The sequence below is a fragment of the Lepus europaeus genome, chromosome 13 (genome assembly GCF_033115175.1).
Source record: "Lepus europaeus isolate LE1 chromosome 13, mLepTim1.pri, whole genome shotgun sequence".
Classification (NCBI taxonomy): Eukaryota; Metazoa; Chordata; class Mammalia; order Lagomorpha; family Leporidae; genus Lepus; species Lepus europaeus.
The window spans coordinates 30,175,105-30,183,634 of NC_084839.1; the positions used below are offsets into that span (position 1 = coordinate 30,175,105).

Here is an 8,530-nt window from a genome sequence, read left to right on the forward strand (position 1 = left end):
CATAAGTTTTGATATGTTGCGTTGTCATCTTCATTTGTTTCCAGAAATTTTTGTATTTCTCTTTTGATTTCTTCAATGGCCCACTGTTTGGGAGCATGTTGTTCAGTCTCCAAGTGTTTGAATATGTTCTAGAGTTTTTTTGAGTTACTGATTTCCAGCTGCCTTCCATTATGGTTTGAGAAGATGCATAGTATAATTTCAATATTTTTGCATTTGCTTAGACTTGTTTTATGGCCTAGCATATGATCATTCCTAAAGAAAGCTCCATGCACTGATGAGAAGAATGTATATTCTTCAACTGTAGGATGGAAAGTTCTATAGATATTTGTTAGGTCCTTTTGGTCTATAGTGTTGATTAACTCTATTGTTTCCTTGCTGATTTTCTGTCTGGTTTATCCATCCATTGTTGAAAATGGGGTATTGAAGTCCCCCCATTACTATTGTATTTGAGTTTATGTCTCCTTTTAGATCCATCAATATTTCTTTTAAATAGCGTGGTGTCCTGTAATTAGGTGCATATACGTTTATAATAGTTAAAGCTTCCTGTTGAATTTATTCCTTAATCATTACATAGTGCCCTTCTTTGTCTCTTTTAACAGTTTTGTGTTAAAGTCTATTTTGTCTGGTATTAGGATGGCTACACTTAGCTCTTTTCTGGTTTCTGTTAGCATGGAATATAGTTTTCTATCCTTTCACTTTCAGTCAGCATGCATCTTTGTTGGTGAGATGTGTTTCTTGTAGGTAGCAAATAGATGTGTTTTGTTCTTGAATCCATTCAGCCAGTGTGTATTCTTTTAACTGGAGAGTTTAGGCTATTTACATTCAAGGTGACTACTGATAAGTAATGACTTGGTTCTGCTATTTTTCCATAACTATTTTTATTGTTTACTTTGGATTTCCTTTGTACTTTTATTGGGAGATTTTCTGCCTTTACCTTCTTTCATAGTGATGATCATGTTTCTGTATTTCTGCATGCAACACATCCTTTTATATATATATATCCTTTTATATATGCATATATATCTATATATAAAATATTTATTTATTTACTTAAAAGTTAGAGTTACACAGAGAGAGAAGGAGAGGCAGAGAGAGAGAGCGAGAGAGGGAGGTCTTCCATCCACTGGTTCACGCCCCAGATGACCTCAGTGGCTGGAGCTCTGCTGATCCCAAGCCAGGAGCCAGGAGCTTCCTCCAGGTCTCTCATGTGGGTACAGGGGCCCAAGGACTTGGGCCATCTTCTACTGCTTTCCCAGGCCATAGCAGATAGTTGGATTGGAAGTGGATCATCCAGGACTCAAGCCAGCACCCATATGGGATGTCGGCACTGCAGGCATTGGCTTTACTTGCTATGCCAAAGTGCTGGCCCCTGTGTGCCGCACATCCTTAAGGATCTTTTGTAAAGCGTCATGAGTGATGACAAATTCTGTCAATTTCTGTTTATTATGGAAGGTCTTTATTTCACCTTCATTCATAACTGAGAGTTTTTCTGGGTACAGTATTCTAGGTTGACACTTTTTTTTCTCTTAGGACTTGGAATATACCTTGCCATTCTCTCCTAGCTTGTAGGATTTCTGATGAGAAGTCCACTGTGAGTCTCATTGGAGATCCTTTGAAAGTAATCTGCCATTTTCTCTTGTGAGTGTTTTAAAGTCTTTTCTTTATACTTTACTGTGAAGAGTTTAATTGCAATGTGTCATGGTGGAGATCTATTCTCGTTATGTCTATTAGGAGTTCTATGTGCTCCTGTACTTGGATGTTCCTTTCTTTTTCTAAATTAGGCAAGTTTCTGATATTATTTCACCAAGAAGGCCTTTCTTTTTTCTTTTTTCAAAGATTTATTTATTTATTTGAAAGTCAGAGTTACACAGAGAAAGGAGAGGCAGAGAGAGAGAGAGAGAGAGAGATGTCTTCCGTTCACTGGTTCACTCCCCAGTTGGTCACAATGGCTAGAGTTGCGCCAATCCAAAGCCTGGAGCCAAGAGCCTCCTCCAGGTCTCCCATGTGGGTGCAGGGGCCCAAAGACTTGGGCCGTCATCTACTGCTTCCCCAGGCCTTAGCAGAGAGCTAGATCATAAGTGGAATAGCCAAAACTCGAACTGGCATCCATATGGTATGCCAACACTGCAGGCAGTGGCTTAACCCGTACACCACAGTGCCAGCCCCTAAGAAGGCCTTCTAATCCTTTCTCTCTTTCCACACCTGCAGGAACTCATAGAACTTGTATGTTAGGTCGCTTGTAGATTCCAAACAGTGTTTTTTAGTTTTCTAATTTCCTCTTCTTGTTTTTTGTCTGACTTTATAATTTCCTGTGATTTGTCTTCTAGTCAGATATTCTTTCTTCTGCTTCACCGATTCTGTTGTTAAGGATTTCCACTGCATTTTTTTATTTGTTTTATTGAATTCTTCATTTCCAAGATTTCATTTTGCTTTCTCTTTAAGATCTCAATTTCGTGGGAGAAATTTTATTTCATGTCATATACATATTTCATTAATTCATACATTTGCTTTGGATTACTTCTAAGTAATCCTATGATCAATTTTTAAAATTCTATTTCTGGCATTTTTTCAATCTCTTCATCATCATATCTAGTATTGAAGTATTGCTTTTTTTGGGGGTGTCATGTTGTCTTCCTTATTCTTGTTTCTTGAATTGGTGTGTTTATTATTCATCATTTGTGGAGATATTAATTGGTTTCTTCTTTTTTTTCTGTGGTGGCTTTTATTTTGGACTATGTCTTTGTGGGTTAGTGGTGTGTCTGCTTTCAGGGAATACCTAGAGGTGTGTTGTAGGTGTGGCCAGGGAGCTCTTTCAGTGCTCCAGGGTGAAAGGAGTGTTAAGGTGACACCCAGGTTGGGTGTGGTAAATCTCCTCCTTTTTTTTTTTAAATTAAAAGGAAGGTTTTTCTGTTCTGTTGGAGTAGTCTCAGCTCATTTCCTCTCTTCAAAAGAGACTAGTGCTTGGGTGCTAACCCCAGTGGTTATAATATTGATGTGCAGTTTCCACAAGGACCACACAAAGGATCTGTGTAAGCAGATTCCCCTGCAATGTCCCTCACCAGGGAACCCTGAGCATGTGAAGCCCCCTACAATGACTACCCTAAGATCTAGCCACACCCTGATCCTTGCCATGCAGCCTCACCATTTTCAAAGCCCCACAGTATCAGTGTTTTCACAGTCCTGGCACACAAGCCTCCCACAGTCTTGAGCACCCAGCTCCTCATCAGTTTTCCCTGATGTACTCAGGAGTCTCCACTTGGCTGGTTGCTGGTGCTGACATAAGCTGTCACAGCTGTTACGTATCTCCAAAATGGCATCTGCTCTCTATTGATTTGCTACAGGATGCCATTGCATGGTAATCGAGGGGAGAAAAACATGTCCCCTTCTTTTTTTCTCCTCTACTTTGGCAGGTACATTATCCCCCAAAGGGCTCCATGCTGGATTCCCTCCAGGCTTTTCCTGCAGCTTTATTGTCAGTGGCTTGGGCTGCTGCAGTCTGGTCTCACTTCCCTCCAAACCTGGTACAGAGGCTCTCAACTGCTGGGGTCCCTCCATCTAGGTCCACTGCATCCCTCTAATTTGCATAAAATTTCCTCTGTAATTTTCTCCCTAACTCTTCCCTGAGACTGCACTCTCTCCACTTCTTTAAACTATCTTCTCCTAGACTAGAGCTTTAAACCACCTCCATACTCTGCCGCCTTAATCCAATCAAAATGTTTTTCAATTACCTTGTTTTTAATTTTTTCAATTAACTTTTTAAAAAAGATTTATTTATTTATTTATTTGAGAGGTAGAGTTGCAGACAGTGAGAGGGAGAGACAGAGAGAAAGGTCTTCCTTCCGTTGGTTCACCCCCCAAATGGCTGCTACGGCTGAAGCTACGCCAATCCGAAGCCAGGAGCCAGGTGGTTCTTCCTGGTCTCCCACGCGAAGTGCAGGTGCCCAAGCACTTGGGCCATCCTCCACTGCCCTCCCAGGCCACAGCAGAGAACTGGACTGGAAGAGGAGCAATCGGGACTAGAACCCGGCACCCATATGGGATTCCGGTGCTGCGGGTGGAGGATTAGCCTAGTGAGCCACGGCACCGGCCCTCAATTAACTTTATATACATAAGATTAACCCTACACTTAGTAAAGATTATGGAAAAACAAAACTGTTCCTCAACTGTTGAGACAAGTGCTGTTCAAAGTAATTTCATCTCAAAGTATACTCGTTACTTTCTGGAATAAATACTGAGAATATTTCACCTCATTGCATAAAGTAGTACATGCGTTTTAAACACATTATAGAATAAAAGAGAAAACATAAAGGAATATGAAAATAGAATCATGAAAGCTAAATTCATAGTGTTTAAGCATAAGAAAAAGCTTTAGAGCATTAATGACATTTAATGGTTAATGACATTGTGCTTAAATTAGGCCCTAAACTCTCAAATTGTGATGATACATAATTTTCTGAAACTGAAAAGATATTGCACATTAGGAGGTGAAGCGCTTCATGGAGTTTACACACAGTTTACTTTCTCTAATCTACCTTGTGAATTCTATCAGTGGCTTCTCGGAACCCTTCCCAGCTTTCCATAAAAACACCTACATGGTGCCCCCTTGCATACATTCATAATGTCTGTGACTTGTTCATCTGGGTTTGATTTGAGGCTTCAAACTTCTCTTTGAATTTATTCATTTTTGACACATAACATAGTTCAAAATGCGCAAGGTACCAAAGATCATCTTCTAAACATCTTCTTCCCACTCCTGAGCTTCAGCCGTTCCTTCCTCACCTGGAGGAAGGAAATAACATGGCTCATGTTACTTGATTTTTTTTTCAGGATTCTAAGGATTAGGTAAAAGCATCAAATGAGACCAATATATAGTAAAAGAAAGTTTTAGATGATTTTTATTTTGGCTTGGAAAAAGAATGCCTATAACTGCCAATAATCACATTCCCAAAATGTTGACTCAGTTTGATGTTTGTGATTTCTGTGGTCAGGGCTGCCTCTTGGGCATGAGCTCTGTAAGATTGCATAGGCCCATGTGCTTGATTTAATGCCCTGTTTTCAGAATCTTGAAATTAATACCTTCCCTGATTGAAAAAAAAAAACAGCAATGTAGAATACTTTATAACTCAAATAGTCCAAGACTGACATGGGACAATCTTTAGTTCTGAATAAAGTTTAGGTTCAAGTCTGTCTCTGATGTTCACTGTGTGGAAATGTATGCTGAAAATGAGGGAAACCTGATGATAGTATAAAATTTCCAAAAGAATAGGAAAATTTCAAATTAAATAGTAATGAGCTGCTTTTGAATGTTAAATTCAAGATAGATTCATAATGTTTATACAATTTTATCAATATTTTCCTAATTCTTAAAGACTGAATGTTTGGTTTTAGTAATTGACATTTTAACCATATCTGATGTCTGATGGTATACTTGCCAATGGCTGCTTAATACATATTTTGCACTCACACCATATTTTTGCATACATTTCTGTTTTTCTTTTTGTGTAAACTGTGGATATTTGTTACTAAACTGGAGTTATTGCTGGAGAGGGGAAGGTAAACATTTCCCAGAAAGGATCTGTGCAAATGAAGTTGTTTCACTCCCAATAGGAATACCTTTTCTAACTAAAATAGTGTAATCTCACTTATTGCCAGCTTGTATACAGGTGCTGAGACCTTGAGGAATTGTATCTGTGTAAAAAACACATTCAAGCATACTATTGCTCAGAGGTGGGGAGTACTGTGGGACTTCTTAGCAAGATCATAACTTCATAGAGCACATTTGATGTGGAGTCAAGATTTATATAGAAATATGTTAATAAATACATGTGGCTTCTTGGCTGTGCTTTGAACATGGGCATTTACTAAGGCTTTCTTTTTTTTGTGTGTGTAATACATTCACAACTTTATTTTTAAAATTTTTTAAACTTTTATTTAATGAATATAAATTTCCAAAGTACAGCTTATGGATTACAATGGCTTCCCCTCCCCTCCATAACTTCACTCCCACCCACAACTCTCCCCTTTCCCCCTCCCTCTCCCCTTCCATTCACATCAAGATTCATTTTCAATTCTCTTTATATACAGAAGATCAGTTTATTTACTAAGGCTTTCTAATACGAGCTGAAGTCCAGAAGGAAATGTTCCAGCTTCATGGGCAGTAGTATTGCTAGATAAAATACAGGATGTCCAGCTCAATTTGAATTTCAGATAATTAATATGTAACTTTTTTAGAATAAGTATACTGCAAATATTGCATTTTTAAGTACAAGTATATATTTTGTAACCTTTGTGATATATTTATATTAAATTCATTGGTTGGTTGTCTGAAATTCAGATTTAACTAGGTTTCCTATATTTTAACCTGTTTAATATGGCCATCCCATCTGTGAGGGAAGACAAGTATGGAAATAATGAAAGGTTCAGGCTGGATTTGAACTTTCTCCCACATCCAAATTGCTTAAGATCAATCTCTAGGTCACTGAGGGGAATACTGGAGCTTGGATGAAAAAATCATTGAAAAGTTGTTATAGTGCATTACATGTTAATTATGCATAGCGAATTGTTTAGATTCTCATTAATAATTAATGATAATCTGGCACTTACTGTGTCTTCATCACAATATTAAAACACATTTCTTGTATTATTTTATTATTACAATAATCCTATGAGAAAAACTATTATTAACCTATTTTTAAACACGATAATCATGGGATTTCCATCACTACCAAATTACAATATAATTCACATACCATAAAATTCACTCTTTAAACAAGTATATAATTTTTGATAGATTTGCAATGCTATGCAACCATTACTATGATTTATTTCAGAATATTTCATTTCTCTAGAAGGAGATCCTGTGCTTCCTAACCTCACCTCTCAGCAGCCCCTGGTAACTACTAACCTAGTTTTTGTCTATGGATTTGCCTATTCTGAACATATCCTATAAATGTAATTATCTGATATTATCATTCTGTGTCTGGTTTTCCTAGCACAATGTTTTCAAGGTTCATTCATGTTCTACATGTATCAATATTTTATTACTTTTTATGGCTGAATAATATTTGATTGCACTGATGCCCTACATTTTGTTTATCTACTTGTTAGCTGACTGACCCTTTTTTGGCTGTTTTAGGTCATGTTCCCTTGAAGATAGATGGAAGTTTGTTGGTGTAAGTAATTTGCTCAATGTCATGCAATTTATAGATGATAGATCCAAATGCAAACCCAAATTGTCCAACTCAGAGCCTGAACTTGTAATAACTGTTGCTTCTTTGGTGTTCTCATAAATTCTATCTTCATGAAGTCTCACATCTTTATGCAACATCTTGGGTTCAGATTAATTTGTTGAGCACTTACTGACTACTGGAATGGGTAAAACCAGGAATGTTGTCCTCTCCTGGAAGATATGCCACAACAGCACATATTAATGACTGAAAACACAGTGTGTTACTTATTTCCACATGATAGCCTAAAGTAGGACAATGAGGAGAGACTCCTCTAGCTTTTCTATTGCCTGTCTGAATTCCAGATTCTCTACTTCTCAATGCCTGGGTTAAACAAAAATAGCAAATTATCTAAAATAATATATTGTAGCTTCTTCTGAAGCTTCATAAATACTTCCTATTGGACTTGACTTCTCCCTTGTGTTGCCAAAGAACAGAAAGTAAAATTAGGACACCAAAAACACAACTAAAAAAACAACCATAAAATAAGAAAGCAATAGTTTGAGGGTGAGTGTTGTTTGCTTATATAGATTTCTCTTTTTGCACTATCCAACTGTGCAAAGGCTCACAATTCATACAAGCTGTAGGCAGTATGGAAAACATCAGAGGAACCAAAGAGAGCATCCCATTTCACTTCTTGGTAGCTACTCACTGGAGTTCTTCATACCATAAATAATAATCCCCAAATGCAGACAAGAAGCATTGTACTATTTTCTTCATACAGCTCCAGTTAATCAACATTTAACGATTCAGTAGGGAATCATACATGCTTCATAAAAACAGCTTGTTTTACATAGTGCTTTGTTGGGAGATCCTAAAAAGAGGACATGTTTGAGTCAAAAGTTTAAAGCAAAGCACCTTGTGCCAGCTGGTTGGAAGGAAGGCAGACTTTCCCTTGGAGTATTGTTTCAAGATAAGGTGAGAAGATGTTAAATCTTGAATTCACTTTTCTGTTAAAAGCAGAGATTGTGATTTTGATTCTGCAGTTCAGGGTTCATCTCTCTCTCTGCCTCTCCCTCTCCTTCCCTCCCCCTCCCCCCTCCCTGTCCTTCTCTCTCTCTCTCTCTCTTTCTCTCTCTCTCTCTTTCTCTCTGTCTTACAACTGAAAAATCCCTGCTCTGTCAAAAAACGAAATCTAGAGGGAATCTTTCTGGCTCTGTAGCAGAAATGTGTAGCTGAGCCATACATTAGTGATCCTTGTACAATTAGACTGCTCCCAAGGCCCCACATGCTCTGGTGTTGCTTCCTCACAGCAATGTGTTCTGGGAACTCTTTGTTCTAATTACAGCAGATTACCTGATTGG

General features: G+C 37.9%; 1 long non-coding RNA gene across 1 annotated transcript in view; it reads left to right on the forward strand.

Moving 5' to 3' along the window:
* Positions 1-7,173, forward strand: part of LOC133772589 (uncharacterized) — a 162,834-nt gene extending 155,661 nt beyond the window's left edge. The window contains exon 3 of the long non-coding RNA XR_009867793.1: positions 7,136-7,173. This is a non-coding gene — a long non-coding RNA (uncharacterized LOC133772589). The remainder of the gene's footprint in view (positions 1-7,135) is intronic.
* The last annotated feature ends 1,357 nt before the right edge of the window (positions 7,174-8,530 follow it).